Source organism: Pezoporus flaviventris, unplaced genomic scaffold (assembly GCF_033815535.1).
Source record: "Pezoporus flaviventris isolate CSIRO_AGI_PZ_B2104156 unplaced genomic scaffold, CSIRO_AGI_Pfla_v1 ptg000078l, whole genome shotgun sequence".
Taxonomy (NCBI): Eukaryota; Metazoa; Chordata; class Aves; order Psittaciformes; family Psittacidae; genus Pezoporus; species Pezoporus flaviventris.
The window spans coordinates 19,409,122-19,436,508 of record NW_026892626.1 but is presented as its reverse complement, the minus strand read 5'-3'; the positions used below and the strand labels follow the sequence as shown (position 1 = coordinate 19,436,508).

The 27,387-nt window shown below is 51.4% G+C and overlaps 1 long non-coding RNA gene across 1 annotated transcript in view; it reads left to right on the top strand.

The window, feature by feature from the left end:
• LOC133279630 (uncharacterized) overlaps positions 1 to 26,415 on the top strand; it is a 45,295-nt gene extending 18,880 nt beyond the window's left edge. The window contains exons 3-4 of the long non-coding RNA XR_009746931.1: positions 25,135 to 25,376; positions 25,559 to 26,415. This is a non-coding gene — a long non-coding RNA (uncharacterized LOC133279630). The remainder of the gene's footprint in view (positions 1 to 25,134; positions 25,377 to 25,558) is intronic.
• Positions 26,416 to 27,387: the final 972 nt, after the last annotated feature.

Below are 27,387 nucleotides of genomic sequence, written 5' to 3'. Positions count from 1 at the left end.
AGCCGGCCATCTCTGCTGGCACTTGTATCATTGTAATGCATGCTTTACTGCTTGTCAATTTTTTAACCTTTCTGGCACATCATCCCCTAGGGCAACCTTAATAATACAGCTGATAATTATCCTCCACATGAATAAAGTTACCGCCAGGGTCCTGTATAAATCACATAGCAAGATGGCAGATTCCACTGTCTGGTCATCACGAAGCAGGAAGAGGCACAGATTGTGACAGCTTAATGGGGAAGGTAATAAAGCCAACAGTAAAGTCATTTATAATATAAGCAATGATTCTCAGGCCCTTCTATTTGTTTTCATGCTAATAGAAGATAAATGTCAGATTAGGAACAAGATCTGAAATTTCCATTAAAAATATTTGGAAAATGTCATTAAATATCAGCAATTCACGGCTCCAGAAGTGGCAGCGTGGGCCTTACTGGGGATAGCAGGATGTGCTTTGCTGTTTCCTGGGGAGCTGTGAGGAGTAAAGTTTCTACAGTGCTGAGAGCACCAGGACCCTGTGCTGTCCCTGCAGGCAGCAACTACCCCTCAATTCTGGAAGGAGGAAGATGCTGTGTGTTGCCTCAACAAGAGAAAGCTCCTGGGCACTAGGGGGGAGTGGGACAGATCCCTGTCAGGGATCCCGAGTCGCGAACCTCCTGACTGGGTGGCAGGCTGCGGGGTTCCCAGGGAGCACAGCCTGACATTGTAAGTAAAAAGAGAAAGGCTTCAGGGCAGGTGTGGAAAAGCCCTGCAGCAGTACCAGGGTGGTGAGAAAGGGGAGTGTGCATTATAGGGTATGTGGCGGTGTAAGACACACTAGAAATACATGGAGGCCTGGTGTTTGCACCCTGCAGCTCCAGGGGGTGCTGGGGTGCCCGAGCACTGGATGGGGTGTGCTGGGGAGCTGGAGCAGGCCAGGGCTGTCATGGTGCTCCCCAACAGAGAAGCTCGGGAGCTGCCTGAGCATCCCCCCTGTGTCCCAGCTGCCAGCCAGGCCAGCGCTGCTGCGGCTGGAAAAGCAGGAATGGCTCTTCCCAGCAAACAGCCCGGCCCGCGCTGTCCTGGCGCTGGGTGGTCCCTTCAGCACAGGGATTAACCTGAGGATGCCTCTGTGATGCGGGGCTGGGGAAGGGAGGGTGATGGAAATCGTATTTGTGTCTGTGCTTGACATTGGTGGGGCTTTCTCTCACTTGCATTGCTCCTAAACAAGCACTTTGAGGTCTGAGCCCTGGTGCCTGTAAGCTAGCGAGTGCCTTATTGATCAAGTCTTGCCGTTTGATCCCTGAGCTGCCGGAGTCGCACAGAAGGGGTAAAATTGCTCCTTATACTTTAAACAATCAGAATGGTTTTGGTGCGTGTAGACCAGTATGATAAATACAGAGGCACAGCTGGGATGAGAATAGCAAAAAGCAGAGGGATAATTAACAGCTGCAACAGCACAAGCCAGTTCCCCAGCCCAGGCCCGGGAGGAACTGATCCATTCATCATGCTGCTCTCTGGGCTGATGCTGCAGCTCTGGGGTGTGAGGCATTGAATTACGGTCTCTAGAAAATATTGTTTAGGGAATGCTGAGGAAAGCTGGTAAACAACGTGCGGGAAGGTGACAGATCTGTTTGCAGCTTCATGTGGTGCTTTCCCGATCGAGAGCGCCATGCGGGGCTCCCCCACTGCCCGGCTGCGGGGAGCAGCAGCAGGCTGGCTGCCACGGGAGGCCACAGAGCAGCCAGGGGCCTTGCTTCCTTCTGGTGACCGTTCTCTTTAAAAGATTATTTTATTACGGAGCGCAGCACTAACAATGGCTGATGAATCTCAGGCTTAATGGAGCACCATCTGTGGTTCAGCTGCTGTAGAAAACAACATGGAGAGAGCTCTGAACACTGGCACTGGACACGATCTGTCCCAGACACCCCTTCTGGGCTCTTCTGTCCTTGGGTGGTGTCAAGGAAGATGTCACAAGGGCTCTGAGCTGCTGTCACATGGACTGGGTACCACTGGCAGCCTCCCCTGGGCTTGCACCACAGCCACATGAAGCCTGGAATGGTGGAGGTGGCAGGATCTACTCTGAAAGAGGCTTTCCTTTCTATCCCCCTTCACAGGGAGTCATTGAGAAGACTTTGATGTAGAATGACACTTCACTCCTACAAACCTGCCAGCGAGTCATGGCTGTCTCCCTGAGTGAAGCGTGGGATTAAAGTTTATTCCATCCTTGCTCATGTGCCACCTCCGAGAGGGATGTTTGGTAACTGGTACAGCACTAAAACACTGCTCCAGAAACCGTGAGTGCATGGGGGTCCCTGAGCCGGAGAGCTCCGAGCCACTCCCAGCAGGCATGACAGCGTTTGTCTTTCCAGTGCCATGGTGATGAATATCTGTGGAGTCCAGGTTATGGACTCTGAGGCTGGAAGGACACAGCAATTGCCTAGTCTGGTGTCTTGCATAGGCTTGGTGATGGGTCTTCCTGCAAGAACTGGAGAGCTCTACAGCCAAAGGGAAAAAATTGCCCAGTGCTGGAATGGTCCCTGACTTCCTGGAGAAGCTCTTCCCATGACGAACTATCCCTGCTACTGAGCTGTTCCTTTCAGACTCTTGTCCTCATGCACACCAGGACTGCCCAGGCACTGCATGGGAAACGGGGTATGCTCGCACAGGCAGTCGTCGAGCTACAGGGTGGACAGGGATAAGGATGCTTGTTTCACAGTCTGTCTCATGTCAGGAGCCCCAACAGGGAGCTGTGGTTCTCAGGGAAGTAGAGTGCACCAGGGCTTCACTGCTTTGCAGTGGCTTTGCCCTACAGTGCAATCTCAGTGTAAATTTTTACCCTGTCCCTGCACCTTGAAGAACAGAAAATACAGCAGTGGAGAAGGACAGCTGAAGGAAGAGCAAATGCATTTTGCAACTCCATTCCTGGTGCACTTCCATGTGAGAGAAAGGGATGAGATGTCACAGATGTGGTGGGAAGTGAGGTGTTCGACAGGAGGGCACATTGTGGAGAAGCTGGCAAGAGCTATTTGGGTTTATTTTAAGACCTGCCACTCTCTTGCTGAATTTCTTTGTCTTCCTGGGGAAGCACCTGGGGAGGTTCTGAAAACTCAGATGAAATTTCTGGTACACATTGACTTGTGCTTCCTCAGTGCTCTGGTGAGGCCATGTAGGAGGTTGTGCCCAGGGCACACATCACCAGAGGAGTGGATCCTGCTGGTGCTGGGCTTGGGTGCCAGATGCGCATGTGATGTGTGTTGCCATGTTTGTGCCTCTGGCTTTGCCTCGGCTGGTGCCCAGGGCTGTGCTGAGCCTCCTCCCCATGTTCAGACAGGCCAGGGCTCAACAGGGAGAATGGATGCATCCCACATCCTGATGCACATGTGTAGCATGAGCAGAGGGCAGCCAGAGCCGTTTCAGAGGCGCTGCACAGGGCATCTGCTTCCCCTCCAGCATGGGGCTGGCTTTTATGGGCTGTGTTCCTGCTCCAGAGCAGTATTGTGGTTACAGGGCAAACATAAAGTCACAGAATCACTGTTAAAACCTGAAGTAAAGAGTTTGGCTCATAAAAAATGTGTCACCCAAACAAAGAGAAGAAGAGTTATGACTTTCCATTCTCCCTTCCTGGAGCCAAGGGGAGAGTATGCCACTACAGCAGACCGTGGCTAGAGCGTATGGAGCTGACAGTGGCCAAAGTGGAGCATTTCACCGCTCCTGGAGAGGTCCTTTCAGAGTTATTACTCATAAGTTTCTATTTAATATACTGATTAGGGCCAAGACTCGTAGGCAGCCACTGACTGTGCATGTGAATTGACTTAAGCATTACTATGTACAACCATTGTCAGCTCTGCTGCCCAGGAAGATTGATACACAGAATGAATCTTCTCAAGCTGTTTCTGAAAAGATTCACGACTCTGCAGTGAAAGTGGCTTCCAATGGGAACCTCTGTGTACTGATGTCAGCATATATTTTATTCCTCTTGACTACAAGGGCTGGTTAGGTTATGAGCCTCCCACTGAAATGAACTGCATACAATTGCCAGGTAATTGGTTCTTTTCCTTGTAGGCTGATGAAGTTATGATTCACCCCTGCCTCCCCCAGGAGTAGCAGTCACAGCACCATGGGTGGTTTATCTCTCATCCAGCTGCACTTGCTTGCTTCCCTTTCCTCCTGGCATGGCAGAAGGGAAGCCCCAAGAGCAGAGGGCAGGGGGCTGGAGCTGAGCATGGCTTGAACCCTGGGCTTGCTGCGTGAGTGGGCACTGGCACTGCAGGACTACACAGCTCCACAGGCTGGTCCAGGTGGGCTGGGGAGCAGTGATGCTGAACGTGGGCTGCTCTGGGCAGGGGTTCGTGGCAGCTGCGGCCCTGTTGTGCCCAGCTCTCCTGCCTGTGTCCCTGGGACCATGGAGGAGTTTTGTGCTGTGGCATGTCACAGTTTCTGCTCATGGTGGTGCTGCTCAGGGCATCGGATCCATTCTGATCTGATGCTGATTGTATCCAGCTGTGGCAAAGGCTCGGGAGGCCTTTGGAAACAGTGTGTCTCTTCGCCCCTCTCTCACATCCCTGTCTGATTTGGTCTGACACATAGAGAGCACAGGATGCCTGTCCTCCTCCTTTGGCCTTGTCCTTCCTCAGACATTGACCCTCACCCCAACACAGCTCCTCTCCTCTGCTAGACATGCTTCATTCTGCAAACATGTGGCTCTCCTCTGTGCTGGCATTTTACAGTGGGACTGAACAGTGCTGCTGCTTGGAGGCACCCTGCTTCTTGCTCTGCCACTCCTTGCAGGCTTGTAAAGCACCTTCACCCTGCACGAGTGGAGTCTGGAGTGAAGTGGGGCAGGGTGGTGGGAAGACCATGCTTGACCTCTTAGGTCGTGCTCTAGGAAAAAGCCTTTCTCTAAAACCTATTTACTTCTATTGTGTCCTGAGTGCTTTTCCTGCTGTGGGGATATCATTTGAATTGCAAGACACGTACCCTGCTTCACTGGATGTGTATCCATCTCCTGGAGTATCGGTCAGAGGTGGTGCGTGGTGAGGATCACCCCAACAAAACCAGTGCATCCAGCAATGGGTAAATATGTGCAGCAGAGACTTTAGGCAGGAGTTTGTATGCAGTTCTCCTCATAGCAGTGGCAGCTGAGAACAACGTGCGGTGGAGTGTTACCCACCACTGACAAATGTAGAGCAAGGCACACTGGAATGAGCACTCTGAATTATTCATATATCTTGCAGGTTCTGAATCAAGTGCAGCATTGTTGCAAGCAAGCCAAGGAAACTGTTCTGTGTGTGCCAGGAGTCAAAATACAAACCATTACCTAAGAATTCACAGGAAATGTGATAAGAAACAATACTGGGTGCATCACATCTTCATGCAAATGGCTGGCTCCTCGGCTCTTGCTTTGCATATTGGGTAGTTGATCATTTCCCTTTCCAAAAGGCACTGCAGGTAGAGTGAAGAGGGAGAGATGCACATCAAATCTGTGCAAGATAAATGCATTTTGGCTGACTTGGGCAGGGACAAGTATGAAAGGGAACATGAGAGAAGAAACAAGCATCTCTGTTCAGAGAATATGATGTCCTAGCAGCACAATACCACCCAATACAGATGGTCTATTTAGCAGGTTTTCCCTAGATATGCTGTCCAAAGAGAAATTGGCCTCTGAAAGGCATGAGTTAGTTCTAAGCAATGAAATCTGCTCTAGGAACATAAAGCTTTTGCTAACTGCTGTCCAAACATTGTCTCATCATGACGTTTAGCCAGTTTATCTGTTTCTCTTCATTCTTCTCTGCTATCAAATTGAAAACTCCTCATAGCAAGGCAAGATACACCAGCACCTTCTCTGCATGGAGGCCACAGTTCCTTCAAGAAAATCAGAGCAAATTGTAATACACCATTCAAGACAAAACGTGTAGAAAGCTGTTGCCATTTACTTTGTCACAGCAAGATGCCTTATTTCCAGAAATATCAATCATTTTTATGACATCACCAGCAAAACATTGCACTCATTTTTCACCATCTTGCATGATGAACACAAGAAATCCCTTCCAGGAGGGCTGACGGAGCCCTGATCTCGGTCTGCTTCCCAGTGAGTATACCAAGCCCATCTTGATTGAAGAGGGGAACCTCACTATTTTCCTTTCCATCTGAGGACGCAGTTCGATAGTAGATGTTGTCATTGCAATGCTCTGTTGGTTTGCATATTCAGAGACTGTGTGCTTTCCACAGGTACCGGAAGACGTAAAGATGGCTCTATTGCAGTGCAAGGTATGTCTCACTGAAAGCAAATGTGTACGTGGAGCCTGTTCAGGATAACTCTGCAGAAGATTTGGAGGTCATTTGTACCACGTGCCCTTTTTTATAGAGAAACAAGTATTTTTTTTTCTGGAGAAGTTACATTGTTTAATATGTGCCTGTGTGCCAGTGCCATAAAGAGGCAGTGTGAAACACCTAGTTCTGGGGTTGCTCAGGGGGTCCCCTCCCAGCACGCGGAGTGGCACTGTCGGTATGAGGAGGTTTAAATGGGGGCTCTGTGTTGCTGTGTTCTCTTGCACCCAAGGACTAACCCTGCACGACCGGGGAGCACTGAGCAGGAAGGATGAATTTCCAGGAGCGTGCACCCTGCGGTGTCCGACGTCCAGAGGCAGGACTTGGGCTGGTCCGGTGTGCTGAGGTCTGGCAGGCCTTGTCCATTTACAGATGGATGCAGGAGAGCAGTGGGAGGCTGCTCAGTGCCCAGCTAGCCAGGAGCGAAGAGGAGGGAGCTCCTGTCTCCTTTGACTGTGGCAGGTTTCCAGACCTCCTGTAATGGTCTCTAACAAGAAGGGGAGAGAAGGAAGCAGGGAGAGATATTCCTCTGTGGACATTTGGAAAGCTTCCAGCTCTCGGTCGTTGGCATTTAATTAAGTCTGTAATCCTTCAACAGAGAGGTGCCTCCCCTGCAATCTTGTCAAAATAGACTCTTTTAAATAAATCAAGAATTAATAATGTTCCTTAATATTAAAGGTCACCAAGAAAGTACAAACTGAATGCTCTGGGCAGCAAATCCTGCCAGGGAAGCTTGGAGCGAGGGATTGCGAAAGACCTGGAAGAACAGAAACACAGCGCTAAGTGGGGTGAGATTGATCTTTGGTTCACTGTGGGGCTGCTGGAAGTGTGGGAATGGGGGTGCAAGCCCCAATTCCAGTGGATGTCTGTTCCCATGGATGTGCCTCCCCAGGGCTTGCGTCCCTCTGCCAGCTCACGGTCCTGGTGCAGGATGGTTTGTCCCTGCCTTCCTCTTCCCACTGGCAGGGTGTGAGGGCCGGGTGGGCAGCCAGGACCCTGCAGTGTGCTCCGGGGCTCCCCATGGGCAGGAGCTCCTGGGCAGGATGCGTGTGGTGCCGGTGTGGGCCCAAGGAAGCATGCTCCGTGGAGCCCTGCCTGCTCCTGTGGAGCGCTGCCTTTCTTGGGGGAGACAGGAAACCAGCAGTAAGAGTTCTCTATGGATCGTGGTAACAGGTTAAGTTCTGTTCTTGAATTACATCTAGCTGAGGATTTTCTGGGAGAGCGAAGGTGAGGAGGAGGTTGGGTCTCTGCAAGGGTTGGTTGTCTTGTTCATCTGTTCCTAATCCCATTAATACTTAGTGCATATTACCTGCGCTGCATTTGACAGAAAGTACCAAAAATGTTCTCAACTTGCTTTGCTGGAGAATCTACCATTTATCCACCTAGAAACACCAGTAAGTGGTGCACATCATCCCCACAATCCCCTTCCCAGTCATCATACGAAGAATCGCTTGACCCCTGCCATCCTGTAACTCGGCAGTGATTACAGTGCAGTCACCTGTATTTTGCCAGCTGGAGATATCTGTTGTCATGAACTCAGGGTTCAGCAAGTGCTCCCAAGAGGGGATCACTGGAAAACAGATTTACTTGTGTGGCAATAATTGAGAAGCTCATTTTATTCCAGTAAGGATCTTTCAACCACAATCAATTTCACATGCCATCATAAATAATGGAGGTCAGCAGAGCACTGCGAGTGCTTCAGCAAGCTCTGTTGACAATGTTAAAATGCAATAAGCAGCAGAGGGATGCAGCTCTGCCTGAGTGGGTGTACATTAATGCTTGTTTAGAGAGTGTTTGATTGGCAGAGTTAGCTCCTTTAGGCTCTTTCTTATGGGAAGTGCTCCCTATTTCTGTAGTTTGGCTATTGGGGTGGCTTGTCTAATTTCCTGGTTGCTTGGGGAGCTCATGGCAGCAGGACCATGAGCTCCCCACCAGTGCAGGGGGAGGCAGTGGCTGGGGATCGGCCTCACCTCCCTCGGGGACTGATGCTTCATACCTGTGTACAGCTGTGCTTAGCCTGGGTCAGTGTGCATTCTGTAAGTGATTAGCCCTGAGCCATCAGTAAAGCCCACAAAGACATGAGAGCAGGTCACTGAGTCACGATTCCCACATTCATTCCAGCTGCCCTCAGCATGGGCTGTCCAGGCATCACTCACAGTCGCTTTTAGGAAAGCAAGATTTTGTTTCCAGTTTCCTGCCTTTCTCTTCCATGTGTCAAATCTAATTAGACATCGTCTGAATACGGGCTGTGATCGAGTCACCTCAGAAATTTCCCTTTGATGTGCTGAATCTGCAGAGTAACCTCAGCCTCTGGCTGTGCACCAGGTCTGCAGATGTGAAACCACCCTTGCTGTGCACTGAACCCCTTCCAGTCTTTGGAGGAGGCTCTGCCCCTGCTCCCATCCAGAGCTCTGTACAGCTGTGAGCACTGCAGATGCACTAGTTACTGTGTGCACAGGACCTGGCACATCCAGAGCTCTGTACAGCTGTGAGCACTGCAGATGCACTAGTTACTGTGTGCACAGGACCTGGCACATCCAGAGCTCTGTACAGCTGTGAGCACTGCAGATGCACTAGTTACTGTGTGCACAGGACCTGGCACATCCAGAGCTCTGTTCAGCTGTGAGCACTGCAGATGCACTAGTTACTGTGTGCACAGGACCTGGCACATCCAGAGCTCTGTTCAGCTGTGAGCGCTGCAGATGCACTAGTTACTGTGTGCACAGGACCTGGCACATCCAGAGCTCTGTTCAGCTGTGAGCACTGCAGATGCACTAGTTACTGTGTGCACAGGACCTGGCACATCCAGAGCTCTGTTCAGCTGTGAGCACTGCAGATGCACTAGTTACTGTGTGCACAGGACCTGGCACATCCAGAGCTCTGTTCAGCTGTGAGCACTGCAGATGCACTAGTTACTGTGTGCACAGGACCTGGCACATCCAGAGCTCTGTTCAGCTGTGAGCACTGCAGATGCACTAGTTACTGTGTGCACAGCGCGGTGTCGGTGCGCAGGCAGCGCGGCAGTGCGCACTGTTGTTATTAATGAAGTTTTCACTCTCTCTAAGACTCATCATGGGCAGCACCAACCCCGAGCGTTCAGTTTGGCAGTTTTGCCAAGCGAATGCTCTGTGGGTCCAGGAGCAGGGTGTCCGTGCCTGGCTCCGGGAATGCAGCGTCACTGGCGCTGAGCAGGCACTTGGCTGCTGGCACGTGGAACACTCACGGTTAGACCCTGACGCAGGCAGCTCGGTATAAATGTGGGCACACGTGCTGTCAGAGGCCCCGCACAGAAGCAGCAGTTGCTGGCTCACTTGTCTCCTTTAGCTGCCTGGGGCAGGCGTTGAGGAGGGTGCATGTGGATTCTGCATGCAGGTGTCATTCAGATGCAGTAGTTCCTGTGCAGATCTGCAGTATTCTCATTTTCTTTACCCTGCCTCATCTGTGGAGCTCAAAACCAGCCCAACACTTCCTGTGCTACGCTCAGAGCAACTTCTCCAGATTCTCTTTTTTTTGTTTTTTGAGCAGCAAAGGAGAAGCTGTCCAGTCACGCAAGAGCTGGTGCTTCACTGTTCCCTGCCTTCTGCGGGGGCCTGGCATTTCCTGCAGATCCACGGTGGATTCATAAAGCCTGGTAGCCGCTTCCAACAGGGACGTTGCAACCTCAGTGTACTCTGTGAAAGAGCAGGGGGATACGAAACTAACTCTTTGTCAGCAGATAGAAACCTCTCTGGTCTGTACATTTACTGGGGTAAATAACGAGAGCAGGATTTCCCATGCTTGTTCAACAAGTTAATTCAATTTGAATTCTGTCTCCCAGACATATGCTCCTGCGCTGCTCATAAAGCTCTAGGTCAGTAAGCAGAAGGCAGTTTTCTTCCCAGGCTATGAAGTCGTGGGGAGGTGGTGACAGGGTATTTGTCACTGCTGGAGACCTCACAAACACCGCAGACCTCTCGCTGTGGGGCAGCAGTAGCTGGAAGTGTGTGTTCATCACACCCAGCCTGTCGGGCTGAATGCTGGGCAAGCCAGGAGGTGTGGGGAGGGCGCGGGTTGGTGTGTCACCCCGTGGCCATGGAAGCGACCAGCTCTAGAGGAAGGACAGCAGGGCTGTGTCCTGCCACCACTGACTGTGTGTGAGTGCAAGGGCACAAAACCAAGGAAGAAGAATCTGACCCTAAATGGAAGAAATCTGGGGCCTCCCAAGGTTCACTGCCTGCCCAGCTCCTTTCCCAGTTTACTCTGATCATCTCCATTTCTTGCTGTTGTGCCAGTTCTGATGTGTAGGACCCCAGGTCTCTGCAGAGCAGGGCATACAGAGACCCTGGATGCCCTGCTCCAGCTCTGGAGGTGAGACCTTGGTTTTCTGTCCAAATGGAAGCTGTGCACTGCCACTGCTCCCAGCACTGCCTTCCCAGGCATCTCTCTGTGTATGGAGGTATGCCAAAGCCCTTCTTGGCTTCTAGTCATTGCTGTTCTGGGTGGTTACTGCGCGAGCATGTGAGGAACATGTAAAGTTCAGGCAATGCTGAGCAAATCTGTGCTGCAGGGACATCGTCTGACCCCACACTGGTGCATCCTTCCCAAGGAGCTGGGGAGCTGCCCTTGCAGGCTCTGCCTGTGCCAATGCCTGTGTCTGTACATGCAGCTCTGTGGGAGAAGGTGCAAGGACGTGCCACGTCCCCAGGAGATCCAAACCTGACAGGGGCTGGCAGCTCCGGGAGCAAAGGCAGGCTGCTGAGAATGACATTGCCTTTGACACCTCCATGTCTGATTTCTTCATCTGTCATAGAGCAGCGCCTCTACCATCTGCTGTCACTTAACACTTGGAGATGGGCTTCCCAGTGCCTTTCCCCACTTCTGTTCATCTCTCGTTTTGCATTTTAGTCTTTGCAGAGAGTAGAAATGTGTGAAGAGCTGGATGCTCATGGGAAGGGAACAGGAAGGGAATGCGCTCCTTCCCTGCTGGCATCTCACAGCTGCCATCAAAGGTGCCATCCTGTCTACAGCCTATGCCCTGCCCTGCACCAGGGAGCTATGCTGATGTGCCCACGGGCTCATCACTGACAGGGTGCAGGAGCAGAGATCTGAGAGGAGCTTACGCTGTGTACTGAGAAAATAGGTCTTTTTTCCGCTGCTCTTTTAGATGGTTGGAGGGCTGCAGCTCGTTCCAGGTGTGGGCAGATGTTCTTGCCACATGGTGGTCTGTGCTTGTTTAGTGACTCTGTGCTTGCAGGACCATGATGTCTTCTGCCCATCAACACCTTTGTGAAATGAGGCTTTGTGAAATAGCCAGGGGGTGAAAGCACAGAATTTGCCTATTAACTATATCCTGGGTTTATGCCAACAGTCTCTTCCCTAGGTTCAGCGCAGAGGTGTACAGGAGGTCTGAAGCAGCCGCATTCAGCAGGGAGGGAAGAAGAGCGTCAAGCGCAGGGAGGCATGAAGCAGGCAGGCAGTCCTGTTGTAGCAGGGATGCTCTGTAACACCTGATTGCCAGGCAAGAGGGAATGGCTTTAAAGAACATCTTTATTAGGGTACACTACTTAGCATCAAAGAAATGTCAGGGCTGCTCTATTGTGAGTCCCTGCCTAAGGCACCGGACTAGCCTGTCATTCAGCAGTCTGAGTACAAACCCAAAGAACCACTGCCAGAGTCTGGAAAGATTTATTTTTCCACATTTAATTGCCCTTTTTGCTTTGTAAACATAAAGGTTGAAGCTTAAACTCTGACAGCTCCAGTAGCCTTTTTCTTATCTCCTTAAAAAAAAAAGAGAAGACATTCAGCTTGTTAGATTTTCCTTTTACTGCAGCCCAAAATCTCTCAAAATCTGCACAACTCTTTTTTAAAGATCATTGAAGCATTTCAGTGCTCACCTTGGGAAAAACCCTTCAGCTTGCAAAAAGACAAAAGCTGGCACCTGAAGAGTCAAGACCTTTCCCCAAAGCAATGCAGCATAAAAATGTGTGGCCAAAGAGGCAGAGAAGCAATCAGCGTTCCACCTTTTCACCAGGAGCAGTTTAAAGCCTGGCTTATCTGCTCCTGTTACTGTTCCAGAAAGGAATGACAGACCAAGAGCAGGAGGAAAAAGAGAATGCTAAAAGCAAAACCAGATGTACCATAGCCCAAAACATCCCGAGCTCATCCCTTCTCTGAAATACGCTCCCTGCTCCTGGAGGAAAGTCTTCCCTGGAGTGGAGGAGCTGCAGGCTGTACAGCACGGTGACCATGGGAGCACTTGGCTGGGTCTGGGCTTTGAGCTGCTCCCTGTCTGCAGCTTTTCATGCTCAAAGCTGCATGACTTGCATTGTTTCAACAACAGAAAAGGGGTTTTAGAGCTACAGCTCTAGAAGGAACTGCCTCAGTGGCTGCAGGTTCCCTCCATCTGACCTGGGAACAGGGATGTCACCCTGCCACCGCCTCCCTTCCCTGTGCAAGTGCCAGGGTGGTTGATGCTGTATTTCAGGCCCAGGCACACATGCAGCCTGGAGGAGCAGCAGCTCTAACAGGTCATGGGGCTGGGCCAGACAAAGAGGGATTTTTCCTGCCTGTCCACTCTTCCCTATTTGCTGTGGGTTCATGGGCTGCGATCCTGGAGTTAGCCCTTCCGCTTAATCAAATGCAACATGCTTTCTGTTTCTAGGACAGGCTATGTCAGGCTGTGCCTGAGAAGTCTTAATCAAGACCAGTGCAGAGGATTCAGAAGTTTGCTGGTGGGATGCTGTAGGTGGGATCCAGACCAATTATTTTCTGGTGTCTGCATTGCTGCACTTTGCTGTGTGCTGAAGGCAACTGCAACGAGGCCATTTCAGAAACAATCCAATCTCCTCACAGAACAGAAATGGAGAAGAATCCTTGAAACACATTTTGAGCAAATCCTTTGACTCAAACTGCAAGCTTGAAATGACAAATGGGAGAGAGAAGCTTCAGGAGAGTCTATGTCTATCACAGATCTTTCACGTCCCCATTGTCGTCAATAAGGAAGCAACAATGATTGGCAAACTCTAATTACCAGTTACTCTGCAGAGCTGAGTGCAGGCAGGGCTGTGCTTTGTGCTGCTTGAGGAGCAACAGTCACAGCTGTTACAGTGAATATGTCTCTGTTAAGTTTTTGCCTTCTTTATCTTCCAGTTTGCCCAAATATCTGCGTTATTCAGGTGGGGCTTTCAGCAAGGCGTTGAAAGAGAACAGCTCTGCAGCAGGTCAATTTTTCATCCTCCTTTCCACAACATTCCTATTCATGTGTACTACGGTCACAAGGCCCCGTGTTTCTTGTAATGATCACGTATTTCTTTCTCTTCCTTCGACATCCGTGTTGATGGGCTGGACACATTCCAGGAGTCCTGCCTGGTCCCTCCTCTCAGCGGCTCACAGGCCTAGCAGGAGGGGTGTTGCTGTCTGTACTGTCAGATGTACTGTCTGCCCCTGGGTGTGCTTTGTGGAAGGATGAGCTTCGTGTTCTTTGCTTCCATTTGTTTTCAGGCTGCTGAATGGTTTGTCCATACAGAGTCCATTGGTGTTTCTTTATATGTATAGCTATGGACTGCTGGTTTGGGAGCAGGGTGTGGACGGGTGCATGCTCCCTTCTGACTGTCAGTTGGCTGGAAATTCAGACCAGTTGGTGAGGACGAGACTATTTCTCACTGCTGGTTAATTTAAAATCTGACATCTCCTTGGGTTCAAATGCATTTGCTGTGTTTATCTCCTCCCAGAGCCTTGTTATCCCAGGAATGTCTAGTCACCCATCAGCTATTAGTGATTAGATACTCCAGACATACTGGGGAGCAGACCCCAGAACAGTTTTTGGGGCAAAGATTTAACTCCATAATGAATTTGTCACTTCCTTACTGGGCTAAATAGTGAATAGCAACCAGTAATGCATTACCACAAGTGGCTGTGACATCCCTGTTGGAGGCTTTAGTTTCATTCATGCAGATACATTTGACTGCTTCCCGGACTACACGTTTTAGCTACTGTTTAATAGCAGAAATGAATTTAACCAGAGGTGTACTGGAGCAAGTAGAGGAACCTTGTGTAGATGCTCCTTGGTTTTCACTGGACTCCTTACTGCGCGTTGCTTTAGCTGCCTGCTCTTGGTGTATTGCTCCCTCAGCCCATCAGACACTTCCTTTCTCTCTCACAAGATGCTCAGCTGATAAGCACCTCAGCTCCTCGCCAGACAGCGGGTGCGCTTGCTAGCTGCCAGCCAGCTGATATGATTACACTGTAGTTTTGATAGTTGTTTCCTGTCTTTCAAGCCTGAACAGATGGCATGCTACTCCCAGTGCAAGCTTTGACATTCATAGTGCTTCATGGCTTGGCCAAGTGGCAGTTGTGTAGCCTGCACATGTGAAGCTTCCCAAGGAGATCCTTGCAAAGGGAGAGGTGCAACTGTGTCCTTTAAGGACCCTGTGAAGTTAGTATCCACTTCAGGAGAAGGAAGCACTTTCAGGGTCAACTCACTGTGGAAGCATCCCAACTGCTGTGCAAAGATCTTTGAAATGAATGATCATCAACCATGGCCACTGTCTGCAAACAGTCACATCTCACCAGCACCAAGTCCTGTGAGAAAACAGCTCCTTCTTATGAAATAATCAGCTTTCATCTCTTCATTTATTGCATTGCATGAGAACAACTGGCAGCCTGCTCACATGAGCCCATTTATGAACTAATTCACTAGCTGGGAACAAATTCTTTTTACTTATAGCTGCTGAATACGAATGAGCTTGGGCTTCAGAGCTGCTCAGGTGCCAGGTAGCTTCCTTGTACCATTTGTCCTTGTGTCAATGGCAGTGTCACTCTGCCGATAATAAACCCCTCTTCTGATGGGCCCTGCTAGACATGAGCAGGTTGCTGAGCCCAACCTAATGAAAGCTTACACAGAGGAAGACCAGACTCCCTGGGAGCCTGATTGCAGTGGGCTGAGTGGGAAGCAGCCTGCTCCAGCTCAGAGGAGCACTTCACAGCACTGGCAATTGTTTCTTCCCAAGTAGCGGGAGAGAAGGGACAGCTTTGGGGCAGGCAGCTTCCTAAGGGCAGCCATCGGCCATGCCCTGCGCCCGATCTGAAGGCAGATCTGTAATGACGCAGCAAAGGGAAGGAGCAGTGCTCGCTGAGCTGTGTGCCGGGCACAGCAAGGATTGCCCCAGTTGCACACAATTCCTGATGGTGGGTAAAGCAATGTTTCTCAAACAGACCAGCATTCCCGCTCAGGAGAACGTCCCTGTGCTGGCACTTGCTCTCTGCCAAGAGACAGGCACTGTGGAGAACATGGTGGTGCCTGTCGCAAAGGCTTTGTCAGGAGGCAGACAGGCATGGTTAGTTTGAGGTCTCCAGGCAGGGCCGGTCTGCTGACAGTGTTTGCTTCCTCTTCATACCTGCCTCCAGGTTTGATGGTTTCTCCCAGGCAGAAAAAATAACAATAAAGATAATTCTTTTAAAACTGATTATCTTAGAGGACAGATTGTCAAGCTTTATACTCTTGGATAAATCAAACTAACTGCTGAGAGTTGATTTGTCTGACCATAAAGTGGATTCAATAAGTGTAAAACAAAACTAATTGGTTCTTTTCCATAGAAATTTAATCATACTATAAAATGTGATCAATGCAAATAAAAAGCATTGAGTAGGTTAAGCATCAAGAATCTATAAAGGAAAAGATGGCTTACGTGCTTTCCTGCAGGCACTGAAAACTGGGTGGGTTTCCATCTCTGCATGAGTCCTCTCCCAGTGTGGCTCCATTCCCAACATCCCAAGAGCCGGCGCTGCGCAGCATGTTGAGTGTGTTACAAATAGCTTGTCCCTTACGTGCTGTGTGTGGCACAAGCAACTTGTCCCTTGGTCTTTGTAGTTTCTGTTTTCTCATGGGTTGAAGCTGTTGGCGGATAATCCATGGCTCTTGTGGGTGCTGTGCTTAGGCACACAAGCCAGGTACAACACACGGATTTACTTGATAAATACTTAATATAGCTTAAATAATTATGTAATGCAGACAAATGGAGAAAGAGAGCATCCATATGCTGTGCTACAGCAAATTACAGTTCGCAACTTGCTGGGCAATAGCAGCAGCAGCTCGAGCAAAGGGCTCCACTAAGGCCTGGGAAGGAGGGCTCAGGCTGAGGGTTTACTATGGAAAGGGCCTGCCAGGTACTAATGCAATGATGAGAACCCTCCCCAGTGCAGTTAGTGCAGTGCTGATGACCTTGGTGGAGCACGTGGGTGCTCTGTGCTGCTGCCCTGCCCCATGCCGGCCGTGGGGCTGAGGGCTGGTTACCATCACTGTGTGTGAGCCTATGCAGGGAGCATCCATGCAGAGCTGGGGCTGCTGCTGTGGCCTGGAGGGAAGTGGAGAAGGGAGTGAGGAGGCAAATGGCTCCCGGTTAAGCTGAACAAGCTCCTGGTGCCAAGGGCATGCTCCTCCCGGAGCGGCTCCTGTGCTCCATTCCCAGGCTAAGCTTGTGGTTTTCACGAGCGTAGCTCTCGGTCTTTACCTCTGTTCTGCTCTGTGGTCAGTGATCACTTACGGGCTTTGGCTTTGCTTTATAGGCTCAGTGGTATTTCAGGGGATGTGCAGGTCTCTTCCGTGAGCTCTGGCAGAGAGCAAGGGCTGCACTTGGCTGAGCTCCCGGTGTTGTGCTGTGTCAGCCTTGCAGCAGCAGAGCTGTGGACGTGTGCTTTTGCATAGCCCAGGATAAACACACGCAGAGATGGAAGATAAGTGGCAATAAAAAGTAAAATGTGCAGCACCTGCCCTTTAAAACATATCAGGCAGTTTAAAAATGAGGCTCTGTATTTTAGGATATATGTGGAATCGTTCAGGCTGTAGCCTTTAAGGAATCTGACCTTGAGGGGTTGGAACTAGACAATCCCGAGGTCCTTTCCAACGCAAACTGTTCTATGGTTCTATGAAATACAGCTGAGAGCAGCTTTTGACATGTCCTGGGAATGGACAGACAGGACAGTCGTGTGTGCCCATCACTTTGGCAGTGGGTGAGTGTCCTCAGGATGCTGTGGTCTGGGGAAGTGACTCAAGCTCCAGCGCTCCTCTTGCTGCCTGATAGCCTCAGTAGGCAGTCAGAGGCAGAGCACTTGGTAAAAATGCCAAGTTCCTGGTGAGATTTCCTAAGTTTCCTTGTCTCCTGGCAGCAGGGCAGTCTCAGCCGGGTTCAATGGCACCCTCTCAGCCTCCATTTTCTGGACAATGTGGAAAGTAGTAGCCCTGCAGATTCCTTTAAGGGCACTGAGTGAGCGGAGACAGCTTGAGCCGAGCCGAGGGATCCGAGCGTGGCCCGCTCATCTCAGATTTGTTCTTAGACAAAACACGGGTGATTGTCTATGTGGAGGAATTAACTGTGAATTGACCCCTGCACATGCTGGTGCAGGGAGCCGGAACCTCCATGTGCTCTGTGTTCTGGTAGAGAGATGTAAACAAACTCCAGTTTTCTGTCTGACCGAGGAGATGTAAATCAAACGTGTGTGTTGAAGCCTTTTAAATGTTTTGACATTCTCCAATCCATCAAGGCCTTTAACTGTATTTTGAGTGAGTTGTTCTATATGTAAATACCAGTTAATGTTGAAATTGTTTATAGCCAAATTGTCTGTGTATGCAGATTGTGTTCCAAGATCACAGAGCTTCTATTGCAGAGCAGAGCCTTCTCTTTAATTTACCACTAGAACCGTTCCCTTTGGCAGTGCCAGCGGCGCGGGAGGGCTGCGGCTCCGGCTGCTCCTGCTGCACTCACCCAGCAGCCGGTGCCCTGCGGTTGTGCCGGGGCTCGTTTGTGCCGGCCCTGCCATGGGCTCCAGCACCCCTGCACCCTGGGGAGCTGATGGCTCTGCTGAGCCCCACCAGGCTCCCCTCTGCATTAAACCCCACTTCTGCTGAGCAGAAATCAACACCTGCGTGGTGCCTAAGCAGGACTCAAGATCATCACCTGGAGATAAATCTCTTCCTGCCCTCCCACGGAAGAGGAGGAGCAGTTACCACGGGCTTTGCCTCCAGGTTTTTAATCATGGGGGAACACATGCAAAATAATGGCTCACCCATGATAAGAATCAGTAGTGCTGGAGTGTTTGCAGGCTGCCGCTCGGGTATGTGATGGGTCTGATACACAGCCAGGGAGCAGAGTTCACGAGGGATTCTCATGTGGCTGTTTGGCTGCATGTAGAACCTCTTGCTGCATCCAGCGTGCCTGGAGCAGGGCTGGGATGTGGCCTCCCTGTCCAGGGTGTGCTCACTTTCTCCTGGATTCTTCAGTCAAACAACACTGTTGATCTGGCCTTTGTGTTTGCTTAATGTCAGCATTCCTCAGGGAATACTGCAGAGTAATAGTAAGCTGTACTGCCTGAAGTTGGGCTCTGTATTATTTCTTCATTAATATTTGTTGTTCATAAATATATATTCTCTCCTATTTATCACAAGAACACCAATTACCAACCATAAATTCTAACTGTGGGGAATGTTTCAGACCAGTTTTATTAAGAAGTGATTTTTAAAAATGTTGCTGAGGCTTTTAGCCAGTTATGTGCTACTAAATATTTAAATCTGTATCTCTTGCTGCATGCTGAATTACAGCAGGGGATATTTAATGCTCCCATTTCTCCAGCATAAATCTGTGAAAGACTGACTGGAAGAAAAATGGACTCATGAGCAGCCCCACACACGCTGAGTGCTCGCCCGTGCCCTGCACCCGGTACAGGCAGCGATCCAGCCCGAGGGCAGTGAATGCACCTGCCGTCAGCACAGGATCACCCTGCTGCAGCGGGCGGCAGGGCCGGGACGTAGCATTGACAGAATGTGGCATTGACAGAATGTGGCATTGACGGGCCGTGGCACTGCTGGGCCGTGGCACTGCTGGGCCGTGGCACTGCTGGACCGTGGCACTGCTGGGACGTGGCACTGCTGGGACGTGGCATTGCTGGGACGTGGCATTGCTGGGACGTGGCATTGCTGGGACGTGGCACTGCTGGGACGTGGCATTGCTGGGACGTGGCACTGCTGGGACGTGGCATTGCTGGGACGTGGCATTGCTGGGACGTGGCACTGCTGGGACGTGGCATTGCTGGGACGTGGCACTGCTGGGACGTGGCACCGCTGCTCTTGGGCTGCATGGAGCAGGCGGCTGTCCCGGTGTGCCCATGGCGTGGCTGCTGTCAGCCATCAGGAGCTATGAGTGCCTGGAGGCCTGTTACCCACCAATTAAACTGTGAGTTTTACTGTTCGACCGTGAGCCTGGTTTACGATATGAAAAGCTTTCGACAGTTAAATAGCACTAATATTAACCACTCCTGCATGGGCTCTAACAGTCTCCCCATTAAAAGTGTGATTAAGAAATTAATTCATCTGAAAGGGATTGGCATGTGGTGCTAAACAATGGAATAATGATTTTTTAATGAAGGCTGAACCCCTGGCTGCATGGAGAGAGGAAGCTCCATAGCTCTTGCATGATGACTATGGCAGCAGCTAAATGTGGTGGGAGGACCCGGCCCTGGTAGGGAGCCGGTCGTGGGTTCCCAGGGTGGGCAGGAGGCTCCTTGTGTCTCAGATTGGATGCTGGCAGGAGCTGTGTGCTGCTTGCGTACAGACACTGAGAATATTCATATCTTGATTTATCCCCTTCTTTTTCTCCATTGATTTTAATTAAGTTCAGTCTCTCCTGCCAAGCCTGGAGAACACAAGCAAGAATTGAAAATACTGAAGGTGAGCTTGCTTTGTGCGTGAGTCCTCCCAGCCTTCCAGAGAACAGAGGGAAAGGATCCCACAGCACCACACAAGCATTGCCTGTGCTTTGCCAGTCCCCAAATAATAAACATAAAATTAAAATCTTGTTAGGAGCATCACAGGAGCTATTACAGCTCAGCAGCTGATACTGACGGCGCTCAGATCCGTGATGTGATTTCACAGCACTCTGCGGGCTCACCGTGCACACCCTGATCAGGTTAGCTGTGCCTTGGCTTTTTTTTTCTCACCCCACTGAAATGAAACAACGAGAATGGCAAGAAAAACCGATCTAATCTTGTGATCTAGGTTTGTGTCACACTTGTCAAATGAGCAGCAGAGCAGCTGGTGCTGCTGTGTCACCTCTGCAAACAGGGTCCTCCTGGGATGGATGCTCACCCCTGCACTGAACATTGGACTCATCCTGCACCCCACACATGCTGCTGGTTGGGAAGCCCCCGTAGGGACACTGCTCAAGGAGAATTTTATTTCCTGCATTGTGCCCATCGCTCAGAGCACATCAGGGGTGCTGCTGCTATGCAAAGGGGCAGCAGGGATGCTCTGCAGTGGCCCCTCATGAAGTAATGCATGATGTTGCACTGGTGCGACCTGCACCTTTTAAACAGCTTGGCTCTTCTGCTGGTGCCGGTTCTGCCAGAGGCTAGGCAGGACGGGCCCATCAATGGGGCACTGGGGCAGGTACAGTGGGGTGGATGCTGGCTCCTTTCTGCAGCTCCTTTCCTTAAAATCATCTCATCATTTGCATTGCTTTTATTCTTACAACAAACACTGTGATAGACACTAAGTACCAGAAATGAGGTGAAGTATCCCAGACCCGTGTGTGTGTATAGCCACAGCTTGTGCAGCTGGGGACAGAGAAAGCAAAACCGTGGAAACTTTCTGCACGTCTCTTTCAAATACCACAGGCAAGCAGAAGTAGTAACGTGCCTTAAGTCAGAACCAGGTTTAAAGAACCTCCATTATATAGCTATCTATCTTTGTGCTATTTTTCATCAGCTAGATTCATTCTTCATATCAGATAGGGTGATAAGAGCATAAAGGTGCCTCTTACTCAGCTCTAATTTTAATTAATATGGTCATCAAATTGGATCTGAAGAATTAGGAAACCTCAGCAAAAATTCCGAAGGGATATAAACCAGGACAATTTATTGTTTGTGGGTCTGTGCTCTGCTCTAGTCACAGGCAGTCATGGTGACTTAGTTTTTGATAGATGTCTGGAAATACCTGCAGCGATCTCTTTACAAAGCTTAATGACCTTGGGTCATTTAGTTTTTGAAATATTTCAGCTACCAGGGAATAAAAATGGCACGACTGTCACAGTTACACTGCAGAAGGTCACATGGCTAAAGGTCTGAATTCCCTCAAAGCTACCACCATGCAGCAGACAATGCACCCAGCTTGTTTAACTGCTGCACGCCTTGTCCAGATGGGTAACTGAGGGAATACCAGGGAGGATGTTGTGTTTCATGGTACTGGCCCTCGGCTGTGGGGTATCAGCTTGCCCTGAGGGGACAGGAGTCGACCACAAACCATTTCCTCAGGTCTGAACTCACTGGTTATTGCAACAGAGCAGGAATTTTATGGCTCCCAAGGACAGGGTTAAATACACAGGGACAGCGGGAGAGGGGAAGCTCACGTCGCCCCACAGCCAGGACCATTCACTTCCCAAGGCTCCTGCACACTGTCCCCACCTCCTCCCTGCAGCACCAGGGCCATTGCCCAGCTCTGTGCCCCACGTCGTTGTGTCCTGCCCCAAGCTCCTGCTCAGGATGCTGCTCACAGCCCAGCTGACCTTCCTGGGACCTTCTGTTGGAGTCAGAAGGTGATTTTTCTCCACCTCTCCTTCTCCTTTAGCAATATCCTTGTCTTGCTGGTTCTTACAGGATGCAGCTGGAAAACCAGGTATACAAACCTGGTAGGGAAGTAGGAGAAAAGTTGTGGGTGCTGCAGACAGCCCTGTCTGTCCTCGGCAGGCTCAGGAGTCTGCAGACGTCCTGGGATGGAGCAGATGCAAGCAAAGAGCAGAGGGCTGGATGACAGCCATATCCTTTCCATGTGCCAGCTTGGCAGTGGCAGGAGCGAAGTGTGGGTTTGAGGCTGCTCGCATTTCCTCCTGGATGTGACTTCTCAAAGTTCCTGCCATGTGGCTTGGCACAGAGAGCTGGGATGAGACGGGAGAAGCGAGGGCCTGGCAGAGCCAGCAGGAACAGGCTGGGCTGGGTGGTGCTGCACGGCTGAGCCTGCAGGAGGTACAGGGGCTGGTGCTGATGGTCCTGGGGAGCAGATTCGGTGTGTTCAGTGGGGACATACTGGTGAGCCAGGGCCGGTGCTGTGCTCCTTGCTCACCTGAGCATGTGTGTCTTCAACAGCTCCCTCCTATTACTTAAAAAATTGACTTTGCCATAAATGACAGCAGATTCTGAGCTGGTGTCACCAAACAGCCTCTGAGGGACAGAAAGAGTCTTCATTAAGCTCATCTCTGGAGTCCTCTGGCTGGGTCTTGCACAACGTCCACAATGACCATTGCAGACAGACAATCTGGGGGCAGCCTTTGGATTCACCCATGAAAATCAATTAATCCTTACTCCATCTCAGCCTTTGTATCATGTATGGCATTCAAAAGGGGTATGAGGAGATAGTTTCAAGTCAGGCACTGAGGGAAGGAGAGAGGTTCTTACTGGCCAGGGGAAACGTCCTCAGAGAGCCCCTGTCCCTCATCCCTGCGGATCCACTCCGCTCTCCAGCCAGTCCCCCTCTGGATGGAGCTGGTGGGTGCTCCTCCCGAGGAGGGGGCTTGGTCTGCCCCCCTCCAACTGCAGCTTCTGCGCCGGGAAGCACTGACCGGGGCCGGGCAGGAGGAATCCTCTTCTAGGGAGCCCGGCGTGCCGGGAGGCAGCAGTGTGAGTGCTGAGCCGCAGGGACCAGGCAGGGGGATTTGTGCGGGAGCTGCTACAAAGAGCCAACAAGGGTTCAGAGTCTTTCAGATGAGTGTTTGCTAAATGCAAATGCATGTGTGAAATGCAGATAAGTGTGTGTTAAACCCATCCCAGCCCTCTCAGCAGTGTGGAGTGCCTGGAGCCTGTTTGCTTTGCTGCGGCTCCTTTATTTGCTAACAGTTGAGCTCTGCTAATCTCAGAGGAAGCTGTTGTGGGGACAGCCCCTCGAACCGAGGGCGACTGGGATAATGGGAAGCTCTCAGAGCTGCCAGGAAAGGGAAGACTGCAAAGTCTGATCCTTTTCTCTCTGTGGTGGTGGTTTGCTGGAGGAGGATCCCTCGTGGGCTTTGCACCGGCTGCTCTCCTGCTGCCCTTCCTGTTTGCGCTGCCTGCAAGACAATGCCTCAAACCCAGGGCAAAGCCCACCCAGTCCCGCTCCTCAGTGTGCTGGTGGCTCCATCCTGCTGCCACTGGTGAACGTGGCCCAAGAAGCAGGGTGTCCCTGTACGGTGACAGCCCAGCCAAACCCGGAGTGCTGCTGGGGGAGAAGGGGCTGCTGTTGCTCAGGGCCCAGCGATGGTACCCGGGGCATGGTGGCCACATCTGCCGCTGCCCTCACCCTGCCGCAGATCCTGCAAGCTCACAGATAATTCATGTCAGCAAGATGCCATGGTGCCATTGCTAATAGCTCAGCAAAGGGGGACACACTGGTCAGTTAGCAACTGCTTGATGTGACAGTGCCAGCAAAAGGCAGACCCAGCTGCCAGCCCCCCCTAATACCATTAAGATGAGAGATCTGCCAAGGCTGGGGTGGGAGGTGGTGGGACCATGGGAGGGGGGAAGGACCTGCAGGTAGAGCCTCTGCCCTGTGCTCCCTGGGGGTGGGCCAGGCGAGGGTGCGTGGGGCTCCCGGCATCACCCTGCATCCTGGTGTGGGAGTGTGGACTAGCCCAGAACTGCTGCAGTGACAGGCTGCCCTTTGCTGGGAGATCAGCTGGGTCCTCTGGAGAAACCCGTGTTATGAGTTTTGCAATATTGGGCACGTATTAAATTAGAAAGAGACTTCTGAGCAACGGAGAAGTTAATATCTGCATATGTGAAGGCCTCCAACTGCAGGCACAGCAATATTAGAGGATTTGTGAAGTTTAACGCTGTTCATTCATCCTGGGGCTGATGCCATAAATTGCAACACCACGATCTGCTTCGAAATAAAACCGCGCGGAGGATGTGGGTAGATCTGTTGTATCCCTCCCCAGGGGGATCTCCAGCCCCCTGAACTGCTGTTTGTTGCTGCAGCTCTGATCCTGGGATCCCTCCCCAGCGCAGTGTCTGGTAGCTCAGGGTACAGCGGGCCCCGGGAGGTGCCTGGTGTGCTTCCAGCAGCCCGTGCTGCTTCTACGTGTCAGCTCTCGGGGTGATGTGGCACCCCAGCCAAAGGGGGGAGTGCAGTGGGGCGGGGGGGGGGGGAAGGGGGGGAGCTGTGGGCACTGTGCTTAGTGCCAGCAGAATGGAACAGCAAACATCAGCTGTCGTGGGGAAGGCTGTGGGAGAGCTTGGGATGCCCGTGTGGGTGCAGAGAGCAGACAGATCAGGGCGAGGATGCACGTGCTTCATGTCTGGGTACAGGCACCCGCCTGTGGACACAGCCAGGCTGGGGCTGCCGGGGCTGCAGGGGAGGGACCGGTCCCCCCTTGTCTGCACTGAGCAGGCAGAGATTTCCCGTGCCCACGGGGAGCCTCAGAAGTGCCCAAAATGTACAATGGCCTGGAAAGCAGTTCCGTGTGTGTCCTGTGTGTGTGTGCCCGTGGGACCTGCTCTGTCCCTTGCAGAGTGTGCGCTCCCACGGCCACCGTGCTGCTTTGTGCCATTGTCTGAAGGATGTCGGTGCCAGTCCCTGGGGTTATTTTTGCTTTCCCATGGCAGGAGACGCTGCTTACAGGCAGTCTCCTTCAGGAAATTGGTGCTTTAATATTCAGTCTCATCCGATGAGGGTGAAATTTTATTCCTAGAATAACATTTAATTAAGTCTCGGGCTCTCAGTGATGCACCAGTGGTCTGCAGAGCTGCACTTACCTACATCAGCTCTTGTAAAACCAGCTGAACTGCAGCTAGAGTAAACTGTAAAATTTATGGGCTGTTCCCTCCCTTTTTAATTAGCACCGTACGTGTGTGACAAGAGGCCTCAGGCCAGGGGAAGGAGCAGTTTACTTGTTTACTGGTACCTGTCTTGCTCTGCAGCCTTGTCCAGCAGCATCCCCCCTAGATGGAGCTCTGCAAAAACATTTGAAGGCAGGAAAGCAGAAGCCTCCTGTTGCCCTGCAGCCCTGCACCGGTCATCAGAGCAGTGCTGGGTTTGGCCTCTGTGATGGGGTGGATGGAGCTGATGCCGTGGTCAGGAGGTGGGAGCGGGATGGGGCACCCAGGGCCCATGTGGGGTGGGTGCTGGTGCTGGATGCGGCACATGAGACTCTTCCTGGCATTGGGGGCTGTGCTGCAGGGATGATGGGATGATGGGTCAGAACAGCGGATGTTTGCTGCACACTGGTGTGGCCTGCCATTACTGCCTCTCCTGCCCTCACAGCTCTGCTGGCCCCTTGCCGTCCCCCTGGGCCCTGTGCAGACCGCTCAGCCTGGATCGTTAGTGAACGGATGGTTGATCACTAGATGGAAACTGAGCTTGGATGCAAAATCTGGCATTCCACAGGCTCCTGACCAGAGGGGACAGCTCTGCTTGTCAACTCTGACCTCCTGCCAAAGCTCTGCCAGAGCAGGGCAAGCAGCTGCCCAGGAGGATCTGCAGCAGGAAGAGGAGGAAGAGGAGTGGGTGGTCCTCTGAGTGCACCCTAGATATTCAAAAGCCCTATAGATGCAATGAGCAATGCGATGGGGATGTCCCACCTGATGATCCTTTTGCTATCAGCCAGCAGATCTTAGACTGTAAGTAGGAAAAAAGTGTAAATGATTGGAAAAAAAATCTGCCTGTGTCACTGCATGAAAGGGAGATGAAGAGAGATGAAGACAGCGTCAGCGCAGCTGATAAGGCAGGGGAAGAATGCAGGAGAGAAGCTGAGTAAAGCAAGAGGGATGGGGCCCCGGCGCCGAGGCAGCACATGTTCATGCAGCAGAGGAAAGTACACGTGGCAACTACGTGGTCATTGCTGGCTGCACAGGCAGACATTGCAGAAGGCTGGGCAGTTTTGCAGGCAGGTTGGCAGTGATGTGTACAGGGTGGAGGCTGAGGGCAGAGCTGGAAGCTGGGAGCGATGCTGTGGGAAAGGTGGCTGCCTGAGGAGTTTGCCAGGGCTCTCCAGTGCTGGACCCCCCTGGCAATGAGGAGCAGTGGGAGGACAGAGACCACTGCAGGGAAGTGCTCTGTGGTGCAGGAGGAGCAGCTCAGCTCTTCTGATGCCCAGCTTGGAGGGAAATCAAACCAGTTACTCCTTTGGGACATTTTGGGTCACCACTCTGGAGATGACCGGTGTGAATCTCTGGCAGGCAGAGCTGCATGGAGCTTCGCTGGTACCACTTGTGCCACTTAAGGACTGGCACAAGCAGCTTCTGCTTTCATGACTATTGTGCTGAGACTGGTGGAGATTTTCCTGCTGAGGAAGTGAGCACTGGAGTCCCAGGGAATGACTGGTACCTGATCTGGAGAGCTGGAAGAGGTGGGCGGCTGCTTCCCTGAGTGCAGCACAAGCAGTATCACACATAGTGCTGTGCTGCCTCAACACCACTAGATACTGGCCTGTATTTCCACCTTACCCTGGCTCTTGCCAGTGCTATTACTCCTTTGGTTTCATAAGCACTAAATTCACTCACAAATTTTATATATATATATAAAAAAGACATACTGTCATAAAATCAGCTAGCTGAGCATTCCCCAATGAAAATGAAATGCTGCTGCTCCTCAGAAGAAGTGCTGGTTCTGGATCATTTGTCTATTCAATATTTGGCAAAGTCTGACTGCAGCCCTGGTGTCCTCTCACTGCTCAGCCTTTTCCCATCCCTGGATGCAGCCTTTTTCCTGCACCTATGAAGGCAAAGCATCCGTGCTAGAGGTCGTGTGCTGTGCTGCCAGTTATTGATTGATTTTTCTTGCTGCTAGAGCTGGGCAATTTGAATTTGTGCTGCTGGACGTGTCTGGCTTTGCAGGGCAGAGGTGTGTGGTGCTTCATCAAAGTGGGGAGTCTGCAGAGCCAGCTCAGCATGGGGGAGTGCAGCAGCATTCTGCTTGTCCATTGGGATGTGGGTTGCCCAGCAGGATCCCACCATCAGCTCTGTCATCTCAGCTGCAGTCCACATGTAATGGTGCTACTCCTAAGGAGCATGGATCTCCTGTGCCTGGGCCTGGGGGCTCTGGGGCCTTTATAAACCCAGGGGACCATGGTGAAATCTCTGCCTTGACAGCCG